Raw genomic sequence first — 12,603 nt, forward strand, 5'->3', positions numbered from 1 at the left:
GGGAGAAAGAAAGACAAATCGTATTTAGCGTAGTTGGGAGAGGGGGCAGGGGGGTGCATGCAGAAACAAGATCACACCCTGTGGAAAAAGGTTCTCTCAGTCTACCAGATAGGACCTGGGAATCGAACTCGGGTCTTCATGCTTGACGGCAAGCACCTTTACCCACTAAGCTGCCTCGCCAGCCCTTGTTTTGTTCGTTTTTGTTTTGTTTGAGGCAGAGTCTCAATATGTAGCCCAGGCTGCCCAAACAACTACCTCTAAGTCCCAGGCCGCTGGAACGACAGGTGTCAGCTGCCATGCCTGGTTATGACTGCAGGTGTGATTAAATTCCATTTTGAGTAATAAGGAAGTGAGTTCCGAGAGGCGCAGGCTGCCTAGCTATGTATGATCAGGGCTGGGTTTTATCCTTATATTACATGAGATCCAACAGCTCCCCGAGTGACCTACCCATGGCGCGCCAGAAGGATTCCAGCTGCAGTGGGATCATTTCCTCAATAAAACTTTAAAGCAACTGAACATTAGGCCGGCAGGATGGCTCAGACAATAAAGACACTTGCTGCTAAGCCACATGACCTGAGTTTGATCCCTGGGACCACGGGGTGGAGGGAGAGACCAACTGTGTAGGCATGAGCCCCTACCCCACACCAATGTGCCACTGAATAAAGGTAAACATAATTTTTAAAAAGAAATAAAGTAAAAACCAGTTTAGTGTTTTATTATTGTCATGCCACAGAAATTCTTTTTTTGTTTGTTTGGTTTTTTTTGTTTTTTTGTTTTTTGTGTGTTTTATTTTTTCGAGACAGGGTTTCTCTGTGTAGCCCTGGCTGTCCTGGAACTCACTCTGTAGACCAGGCTGGCCTCAAACTCAGAAATCCGCCTGTCTCTGCCTCCCAAGTGCTGGGATTAAAGGGGTGCGCCACCACTGCCTGGCAGAAATTCATTTTAAAAAAAGATTTATTTATCTATTTTATGTACATGAGTTTTATTTATTTATTTTATGTGTATGAGTATACTATAGCTGTCTTCAGACACACCAGAAGAGGGCATCAGATCCCATCACAGATGGTTGTGAGCCACGATGTGGTTGCTGGGAATTGAACTCAGGACCTCAGGAAGAATACTCAGAGCTCTTAACCACTGAGCCATCTCTCTAGCCCAACCACAAAAATTCTAAACTATGTCAGTGATAAAATCTCTGTGTCTGCTTGGTACTGTACACAAACACTCATGGCAGTTGGTGTTAAGTTTTAATAAAACTAGATTATAACATAATAGTAGACAAGTAAAATATAAAATGTATCACAGATGAAATAAGTTTAAAAATGGTTACTTATATTTGTTTGTTGTTTCTTTGATTCTTTTCACTTTTTAAACAATTTTTACTTTACATGCATGAGTGACTTCGCCTGCATGTATGCTGGGGCACCACATGTGAGCACCACCCTCCAGAGCCAGAGGAGGGCACTGGATCCCCCGGAACTAAAGTTACCAACATTTGTGGGTGCTAGGAACTGAACCTGGGTCCTCTGAAAGAGTAGCCACTACTCTAACCACTGAGCCATCTCTGCAGTTCTCTGTTCTTTTTTTTTTTAAGATTTATTTATTTATTATTTATGAATACACTGTAGCTGTCTTCAGACACACCAGAAGAGGGCATCAGATCTCATTACAGATGGTTGTGAGCCACCATGTGGTTGCTGGGATTTGAACTCAGGACCTCTGGAAGTACAGTCAGTGCTCTTAACCGCTGAGCCATCTCTCCAGCCCCAGTTCTCTGTTCTTGTTTGATTTTGAGACAGGATTTCCTGTGGCTCAGGCTGAAGACAGAGACAGGGTTTCTCTGTGTAGCCCTGGCTGTCCTGGAACTCACTCTGTAGACCAGGCTGGCTTCGAACTCAGAAATCAGCCTGCCTCTGCCTCCCAAGTGCTGGGATTAAAGGCGTGCGCCACCACTGCCTGGTGACCTTGTGTTTCTGAGCCTCCTGCGTAGGTGTTTAGTATCACAGATATGTGCCTCCCTATCCAGTTCTCTTCAGAACGTGAGATTGAACCCCGGCTCTTGTGTGTGCCTGGATAACACTTCATCTCCTGAGCTACAGCCCCGGCCCTTTCTTATTTTACTTTTTCTTCCCTTGAGACGGGATCTCTCAATTCCCAACATTGTTCAACATGGCCTCAAGCTCAAGGCAATACTCCTGCCTCAGACTCCTTTGGACGAGCATGAGCTACACTCCTGACTAAAATTAGCTCCGTTAAAAACAATTTCTTTGTCTTACTTGCTTAAACGTACCTCTCTGTTCCTCTGTGTGTGCACAAGTGTGTGGGTGCCGAAGGAAGCCAGAGCAGGTTCCCGGAACTCCTGGAGCAGGACTCAGAGGTAACTGGGGTCACTTGATATGGGTGCTGAGAACTGAACTCCCGTTATTTGAAAGCAGCTGGCAGGCCGGGCAGTGGTGGCGCACGCCTTTAATCCCAGCACTTGGGAGGCAGAGGCAGGAGGATTTCTGAGTTCGAGGCCAGCCTGGTCTACAGAGTGAGTTCCAGGACAGCCGGGGATACTCAGAGGAAACCCTGTCTCGAAAAACAAAAACAAAACAAAACAAAAACGAAAGCAGCTGGCAAAGCCGACTCTCCAGCCCCTAAAATCAGTCTGCATGGAAGCTGATTTAAGCAAGTCTCGGGCTGCTCCCCTGCCCCAGTTGGGGTCAGTTATAAACAATTGTCTCAAGGCAGGTTTATAATATTGCAGGATTGCTGGACAGAGTGTAGAAGTTGGGTGCCCCCCCCCCATGCCTGCATTTAAACTATAGAGTTCTCTTTAGCTGAGCTTTAGGTTGCTATCTCTCCCATCCCTGAGTCTGTGGGCCCGTGTCTGTAAATTCAAACAGTCAAGGGTCAAGAATGACTGTTTTAGCCGGGCAGTGGTGGCACACACCTTTAATTCCAGCACTTGGGAGGCAGAGGCAGGTGGATTTCTGAGTTCGACGCCAGCCTGGTCTACAGAGTGAGTTCCAGGACAGCCAGGGCTACACAGAGAAACCCTGTCTCGAAAAACAAACAAACAAAAAAAAAAAAAGAAAAAGAAAGAAAGAATTACTGTTTAAACAATAGCATCTGTATTGAGTAGGTGCAGAATTCTCTAGCCACTATACTATAAGCAGTACGGTAAACAGGCTACTTATACTAAGTTTATGCTGACTAGAAGTGTGTAGGAAGCCAGGCTAGATAGCACCAGCCTTATCCGGCCACTTGGAAAGCTGAGGCAGGAGGATAGCAGGCTGGAGCATGACAAGTCTGCCTGGGGTGCAGAGTGAGAGCAAAGCTTAGACAATCCAGGGAGACCCTGTCACAGCAATCCAAGGTTTGTTTGTTTGTTTGTTTTTAAGCTGGTGGTGTACCTCAGTGGTAGAATGCTTGCTTGCCTCCAATGAATGAGGCCCTAGGTTTAAACCTGAGTCAGAAAGAGGAGGGGCGTGGGAGGGAATGACATAAGGGATACAGTTGCATCCTGTGGGACATCCTGTGGGACATCCTGTGGGGATCAGATCAGCCTTTAGAGTTGATATCTAAGGTGCAACCTGGGTCCAGCCCAGAGACACAAAGCTAGGGCAGCGGAGTTGCCGCAAAGACAAAAGATCACAGCTTATTTTGGACCCACACTCTCCCTGGCCGGTTAGAGTTTTCAGTTGTGTTTAAAATATAAAACGAGGGGCTGGAGAGACGTTCAGTGATTAAAAGTGCGTGCTGCTCTTGTAGAGGGCCTGGGTTCAGTTCCCAGCACCCACGTGGTGGCTCACAACTGTCTGTAACTCCAGGTCCAGACATGGAGAACATGACACCCATGTTCTCCTCGTGTTCCTGTGTGTACAAACAGGTGATTAAAAATAACTGAGACCAGCAAGGTCTAACAGCTGATTTTTATTTTTAGGGATATTGCCATCTATTGTTGTTAGAGAGTATCTTACCATATAGCCCAGGCTGGCCCTGAACTCTGTGGAGTCCAGGTTGGCCACGCACGCAGGGTTCCCCCTGCCTTAGCTTCTGTGTTGATTTGAAAGACATGTATAGGGCTGGTGAGATGGCTCAGTGGTTAAGAGCACTGACTGCACTTCCAGAGGTCACGAGTTCAAATCCCAGCAACCACATGGTGGCTAACAACCATCTGTAATGATATCTGATGCCCTCTTGTGGGGTGTCTGAAGACAGCTACAGTGTACTTACATATAATAAATAAATAAAAATTTAAAAAAAAAAAAAAAAGAAAGACATGTATAGCCACATCTGGCCAGCATAATAAAGTTCAGGAATGAACTGGTTTGCTCAATTTAAGTAATAACCTTAAAATGGCTGGGAATTTCTTTTTTTGTTATTTTTCCCAGAGACAGGGTTTCTCTGCTAAGCCCTGGCTGTCCTGGAACTCACTCTGTAGTCCAGGCTGGTCTCCTCTTTCTGCCTCCAGAGTGGTGGGATTAAAGACATGAAACAACCACCGCCAGGCTGGGAATTGTTTTGAAATAAAAGAATCAAGAAAATGAAAACTGGGCTGGGCGGTGGTGGCGCACACCTTTAATCCCAGCACTTGGGAGGCAGAGGCAGGCAGATTTCTGAGTTCAAGGCCAGCCTGGTCTACAGAGTGAGTTCCAGGACAGCCAGAGATACACAGAGAAACCCTGTCTAAAAAAAAAAAAAAAAAAGAAAAGAAAAGAAAAGAAAAGAAGAGAAAAAGAAAGTGAATAAGGTCATGCCTCGTGTGTAATTTCTGAAACATCTTGATCTGCTTACAGGTTACAGGTGAGTCTTCCCTGAGGCCTTTGAGCTGCATGCACCACTCTGGATAGTTATGAATTGGGCCCAACTCATTTAAAATATTGAGAAATGTGTGTGTGTGTGTGTGTGTGTGTGTTAATTTTCTGTAACTCAGTTACACAGTTCTTAAGCTAGAATTTGGTAACTGATAGCATCTATCAGCACGTTAAGAGGCTATGGGCCAGGCAGTGGTGGCACACACCTTTAATGAAGCAGGTGCAGGCAGATCTCTAGATTCGAAGCCAGCCTGGGCTACAAGCAAGTTCCAGGGCAGTCAGGGCTACACAGAGAAACCCTGTCTCGAAACAACAAACAAACCAATAAAGCCTGACTGTGCCCCAGGAGATGTAGCTCAGCGGGTCTGCCTTGCCAAAGCCTCAGGACTGCATTAAAAAACGCATAAAAACGGGTGTGGTGGCTCACACCTGTGTAGCAAGGCCGGAAAACCAGAAGTTCACTGTCATCCTCTGCTACACAGCAACTTTGAGGCCAGTCTGGGCCATGTGAGACCTTGTCTCCAAATAGTTAAAAATTAAAATGAAACAAACAAATGAAAAATGTGCCCCAAGTCGAGAGGAGTTCCCGGACACGAGAGGAGACCCCCACGGTCTGGAAGCCATTTTCACGCCTACTCTTTGAGGTCCGCCTTCCTGACTCAGGGACTCCTTCCCTTCGTTTATCTGCGGTCACATCTCAGACCCTCTGTGGCCTTTAGAACCTGGTGGGGACCTTGAAAGATCTCAGAAAGAAGCCCAGCCCGTGGTGGAGAACAAGTTGGACCAGTGTTCAAGCCCGGATGGGACCGTGCGACTCCGCAGCTGACTGTTTTCCTCATTACTCGGATTGTGTAAGGACGCTTGTGATCTCGTGGGGCTACTGTGGGGATTAGAGGAGCGAAGCTGGTTACTCATGGTTATTTATAATCTCTCCTTCTCATCTTCAAAAGGACTCTTGCTTCATCTCAGCCTTCATCTGTGGCAATGGGCTGCATCCTGAGACAATGGGGCTGAGTTTACAAACCTGAGCATCCGGCCTCCTCCAGGGAGACCTCAGCCAGAGGAAGAGTGGGGTTTGGTTTGGTTTGGTTTGGTTTGAGGGTTTTGTTTTTACTTTTTTTTTTTTAAGATTTATTTATTTTATGTATGAGTACACTGTCAGGGGTGGAGGGGGGGATAAAAAATGAGTCCACTGTCTTCGGACACACCAGAAGAAGGCATTGGATCACATTACAGATGGTCGTGAGTTACCATGTGGTTGCTGGGAATTGAACTCAGGACCTCAGGAAGAATATTCAGAGCTCTTAACCGCTGAGCCATATCTCCAGCCCTTACTTTTCTTTTCTTTCTTTCTTTTTTTTTTTGGTTTTTCGAGATAGGGTTTTTCTGTGTAGCCCTGGGTGTCCTGGAACTCACTCTGTAGACCAGGCTGGCCTTGAACTCAGAAATCCACCTGCCTCTGCCTCCCAAGTGCTGGGATTAAAGGCATGCGCCACTACCGCCGGGCACCTTACTTTTGACTTATGAGAAATGTCCTCACTGTATAGCCCAGTCTGGCTTCAAACTGAAAGTCAACCTGCCTCAGTCTTTGGAGTGCGGGGATTCCAGACAGGTATTTGCTTCCATGCCCTGCTGAAGTATTCTACAGTATTCTGAAGTCTGACTTTGGGAGTCAGCTAGGTTGGATCCTCAGCACCGAATAAAACTGCATTTGATGATGCAGGCCTGGGCCTCCAGCTCTTGGAAGGCTGAAGCAGGAGGATTCTGGGTTTGAGGCCAGCTTGGAATACATAAAATGACCCTGTCTCCAAAGCAAGTTAAGTTATAGCAATCCTGATCTGACCATCCCGTTTGGAGGAACGTCCAGAGGGGAAACGAGAGAACATATGCAGACAGCGGTTGTACACAAAGGCTCATAGCGGCTAAAAATAGGAACGACTTAAGTGGATGAGGAAAATATCATCAAGGAGGGACATGTAACTCAATGACAGGCCACTTACCTAGCACGTGCCGTGCTCACACACATATATGCACACACACGTACATACTGTTGTAGTCTGGCCCCCCTAGCATAGCTGTAGCCATTTTGTTCCATGCCTGCCAGCTATGTCATATTGTTGCTGTAATATGCCCAATAATCATTGACCCAGAAAAATAACATGACTCAGAGCCGGGTCAGGTTGACCACATACCCTGTTATGCTGTATATGTTATGAGGTTTCTTAGTCTTAAGGAATTCAATAGCCATAAACTTCACTTGGGATCCATCAAAAGAAAGGTCAGTATGAACTGTTATGTCTAAAGTTACTGGAGTCAAGACCGACCACCAGGCAGCACTTCCTGCACCTGCGTAGGAGTTCATTGTGGTCCTTGTGGTTTTAACCTTTATATTGGCCCTGAGAAATGTTCAGGGTCTTAGCTTCAGCTCCTGAAGTTTGAGTTAATTCACTGGTCCATTAGTCTTGGGGTGTGCGTTCCATAAACTATCCCTGTCTGAGTGAGATTGGTGTTCATGTGGTTTGGGTGACCCCTGAACCCCAGCACATGCACTCACATACATTCTCACATATTTGTGCACACTCTTAGACTCACAACACACAGACACACACACGTACACACACATGCACACACACACTCAAACACACACAATTGTCTAATTGAGACAATGTCTTTAAAAACAATGAACAATGTATCGCCATGCATATGGGTCTGTCACAAAGGCATGGGTGAACCTCGGAGTAATCATGCTGGTGGAACAGGGAGATGTAAGGGATGGTTTAGCATTAAGGCTTGCTGCTCTTGCAGAGAGAGGACCAGAACTCAGGTCCCAGCCCCTAAGCCCCAGAAACCACACCTGCCTGTGACTCCTGCTCTAGGGGGTCATCTGTGGATCTCTTCTCTGGGCACCACCTGCTCATGCAAACACACAGTCACATGCATTCATACACATGAAACATATCCTATTTTATAGGACGTTCTAGGAAATGCAAACTTACCTGCAGTGACAGAGGGGACTGTAGTTGTTGAAATAGAACTACGCTTTATGGGAAACCACAGACAGCAGGCAAGTAGCCCCTTGGGAGCCTGGAGAGAGTTCTGAGAGTGATACAGGGGGGGTCCACTTAGCAACTGGATACATTCTGGAGTATACACTACCTGGAGATGTTACTGTGTAAATATCCCAGAATGTGCTTGTCTAAACCAACGTGGCTCTGGGGTCACTTCATCTCACAGGACTGCCCTTTCTTCCTTCCTTCCTTCCTTCCTTCCTTTCTTTTTTTTCCTTCCAGACAGGATTTCTCTGTGTAGCTCTGGCTGTCCTGGAACTCACTCTGTAGACCAGGCTGGCCTCGAACTCAGAAATCCGCCTGCCTCTGCCTCCCAAGTGCTGGGATTAAAGGCGTGCGCCACCACCGCCCGGCTAAGAACTGCCCTTTCATCTATAGTCTGTCCAGAGCAGAGTTGTTGCCATTCCTGTGACTATTAATGACCTTGATTGTGATGATGGCATGGCAGGTGCCCATCTCTGTGGACGCTTATCATATTACACAGTGGAGGTGCATACAATGTCTACCTGCACAAGGCAGCGTGCATTTTATAGATTCCTTATTATTTTTTAATTTTTATTTATAATTACTAATATATAGTACAAATAATAAATATTTTATTGTATTTATTTAAAATTTATATTTTTATTATTTCATTGCTATTTATCATTTTATTTATTATTGTTAATTATTATTATGAGTTAGTGTGTGTGTGTGCACCCACCTGAATGTAGGATGATGTATCCTGTGGTTACGGATGCACCCCTGCACATATGTGGAACAGTACCATTTGTAGGAGCCAGTTCCTGCGTTCTACCATGGATTCCAGGGACGAAACTCAGTTACAAGGTTCTGGTGACAATCGTATCTGCCCACATCTCAGATCCCTAGAGGTCTCTTTATAAATGTCTCTCTCTAGTGCTAACACTGTGGCTTTGTAAGTAGGGTATATGCCCAGCAAGCACGAACCACTCGCTTTGATTCTTAACACTGCATGAAGCCAGGCATGGCGGAGCACGCCAGTGGTCCCAGCACCGGAAATGTGGGGGTAGAAGAGTCCGGAATCAGCCGGGCAATGGTGGCACACGCCTTTAATCCCAGCACTTGGGAGGCAGAGACAGGTGGGTTTCTGAGTTAGAGGCCAGCCTGGTCTACACAGTGAATTCCAGGACAGCCAGGGTTACACAGAGAAACCCTGTCTCGACAAACAAACAAACAAACAAACAAAAAGGCTTCGGCTACATGGTGAATTTGAGGCCAGACTGGGCTATGAGAAACTCAGTCTTTTAAAAAATGAGCTCGCTCCTGGGGATGAGGGCTCCGTTCCACGGTAGAGCACTATCCGAGTTTATTCAAGGTTCTTGGTTTCATCCTCGATGAAACAGAGAAGAAAAAAAAAAAAACTTCCTTATCTGTGCATTTTCTGAGAGACTGGGAAAAGATTTTAATTACTTGCAATTACATTTTTTTTTTCTGGCAAATAAGTCACCACACAGAGATGAGGCAATGAGAAGCCTTGGTTATATTTGGCTTGCATATCTTATGCAGAGAGTTTGGTGTCTGTCGCAATAAATAGCCCGGCTGGGGTAATTAAGGTGGCTCTTCCAGATACCATCATCTGACAGACTCAGGTGAAGCAAAAGCAAAGAAAGATACACTGTGTAACACCAGAGATTTCCTCAGTCAAAATGTGTGTAAATGTCAGACGCTGACCAATGGGCAGCAGTAGGCAGGGGCCTGGCAGGTCTCCAGGGCCACATCAGCATCCCGTAACTACACGCTAAGGCAATCCTCCAGCAGCCCGGGAGATTACAGCAGTTACGTTTGCAAAATGCTTTTCTTTGGTGCTATTCTTCTGTGTGCTCAGTAAAGATTGGTTCATCTTCCAGGAGACACCACTGAGCCTCTAGGCCAGAGAATCTAAGACCTAAACCTATAGCCATGGCTGGCCTCAAACTGTAGACCAGGCTAGCTTTGAACTCACAGAAACCTACTTGCCTCTGCCTCCCAGGTGGTGAGATTAAAGGCATGCATCTCCACGCCCAGCATAACATCCAAGTTTACCTCTCACATGGTCTGCATTTCTTCCCACCCAGACACACCTAGATCAAATAGGCTTAAAAAAATTGTATTATGTACACAGCATTCTGTCTGCATGTATTTCTGCAGGCCAGAAGGGGGCACCAGATCTCATTATCTGATGGTTATAAGCCACTATGTGGTTGCTGGGAATTGAACTCTAGAACAGGCAATACTCTGTCTCTCAGTCTCTCAAGCCTCAAATAAGCTTTCTTTATTCCTTCCCAAAGGTCACTCTGGGAGCCAATGATGGCTTGGGTTTGGTCTTGTTTGGTTTGGTTTGGAGGTTGGGTTGGGTTGGGTTGGGTTTGGTTTGGGGTTTGGTTTGGGGTTTGGTTTGGGGTTTAGGGTTTGGTTTGGCTTGGTCTTGGTTTTTTTTTTTTTGTTTGTTTGTTTTGGGTTTTTTTGGGTTTTGGTTTTTGGTTTTGGTTTTTTTGTTTTTCAAGACAGGGTTTCTCTGTGTAGCCCTGGTCGTCCTGGAACTCACTCTGTAGCCCAGGCTGGCCCTGAACTCAGAAATCCTCCTGCCTCTGTGTCCCAAATGCTGGGATTAAAGGCATGTGCCACCACTGCCTGGCTTGGTTTGGTTTTGGTTTGGTTGGTTTGGTTTGGAGTTCTTTTGAGACAGGGTCCCCGTGTACAGAGGCCAGGCTGGTCTTAAATTAGAAATCTTCCTGCATCTGCCCGTGGAATGCTGGTTCCACAGATAACATACCACACACCCTAGCCCCAGTGACTTGTGTGTGTGTGTGTGTGTACCTGCATGTGCACAGGTGCGTGTGTATGAACATGCATGTGGAGGCCTGTTGATTCCTCAGGAGCCATCCGCCGTGTGTTAGTGTGAGCATATGTGTGTGGATGCACTCCTCCAAGTAGCACACGTGGTGGTCAGACTTGATGTCTGGGTGTCTTCCTCTATCCCTCTCCACCTTTCTTTTCCAGACAGGGTCTCTCTCTGAACCTGGCAATCATCCTTTCAGCTAGACTGACTGGCCTGACGGCGTCTCAGGTCCTTCTATCTCTGCCACCCAGGTACAAGTCACCACAACAGCATTTTACATGGTCTTGGGGATCAGAGGTAAGATTGCATGGAAAGGGGCTGGAGAGATGGCTCAGTGTTTAAGAGCACTGACTGCTCTTCCAGAAGTCCTGAGTTCAATTCCCAGCAACCACATGGTGGCTCCCAACCATCTGTAATGGGATCTGATATCCTCTTCTGCTGCGTCTGAAACAGCAATAGTGTATTCGTATACAATAAATAAATCTTAAAAAAAAAAAAGATTGCATGGACAGTCCTTTACCCACTGAGCTATCATCTCCTCTGCCCCCTGACTGGTTTTATGGGAATGGGGTGTCTCACTGGGACCTGGAAATCAACAACTGGCCAGACTGGCCAGCCAGCAAGCCAATGGGTTCTGTGTACCCCGGTTCCTCCCACTACTGGAACTACACCTCTACACTCCCATGCCTGGCTTTCTCAGTGAGTTGCAAATGTTGAATCAGGTCCTGGAGCATGCGGTGTGTGTGCGTGTGTGTGTGTGTGTGTGTGTGTGTGTGTGTGTGTATGAGAGAGAGAGAGAGAGAGAGAGAGAGAGAGAGAGAGAGAGAGAGAGAGCGCTTTACAAATCCAGCCCGTCAGTGATGTTTTGGATTCCAGGAGCCTCTGATCCACATTCTAGGGATGAAAGCACTACAGACTCACACACTCTCCAACCACCTGCCCAGAGCAAGTTGATGTGTCTGTTTTTGTAAATCTATCAGCAATGTCTGTGTGTAACCCTGGTTACAATACAGATACATTTTATCTTTCTTTTCTTTTTTTTTCCTATTCAATTTGTTTATTTTCAAGGCAAGTTCTCCCCAAGTACACCGACAAAAGCTCTTTCTGCCTCTACCTCCTGAAAGCAGGGATTCTAGGCCAACACGCCCAGCTACAGTTTTTTGTTTGTTTGCTTATTTGTAACAGGGTTTAACTACGTAGACCAGGCTGGCCTCTAGTTCCCAGCTCCACCGTCCTCTGCCTCCAGAGTGCCAGGATCAAAGCCGAGGTCCACTGCTTCCACAACCCAGCTAAATGGTTTTTAAGAGGGCGATTATGTATGAGGCTTAACTTGCAAGATGAATTTGTTTATTCATTCCACAAATGAATTCAATATGCGAGAACGTTAAAAAATAGTGAGTGGAACTCACTGTGTATGTGCCAGGCATGTGCCCAAGTATTTGACAGACATGTGAACAATTCATTGTTCGAGAACAAGTGTGTGAGGCAGCTTCTCTTACGTCTCCGTCTGTGTGGGCTGCCAGAACACAGAGCCATAGACGGAGAAATTTATTTCTCATCATTCTGGATGCTGAGAAGTTCAGGGTCAAGGCGACAGTGAAGCAACCTTGGAATGAGGCCTGTGAGTCGTGCATGACCATGGGGCTGGAGAGATGCCTCAGCTCCGGCACTGGATGCTCTTACAGAAGACCTGGGTTCAGTCCTCAGCACCTGTGTGGTGGCTCACAACTCTCCGTAAGGCCAGTTCCAGAGAGGCTCTTCTGACCTCCTTGGCACCAGGCATCCACACAGTGAACAGACATACATGCAGTCAAAACACCCATACACATAAAATAAAATAAAATAAAATAAAATAAAATAAAATAAAATAAAATAAAATAAAATAAAATAAAAT

Source organism: Grammomys surdaster, unplaced genomic scaffold (genome assembly GCF_004785775.1).
Source record: "Grammomys surdaster isolate TR1022 unplaced genomic scaffold, NIH_TR_1.0 164, whole genome shotgun sequence".
Lineage (NCBI taxonomy): Eukaryota > Metazoa > Chordata > Mammalia > Rodentia > Muridae > Grammomys > Grammomys surdaster.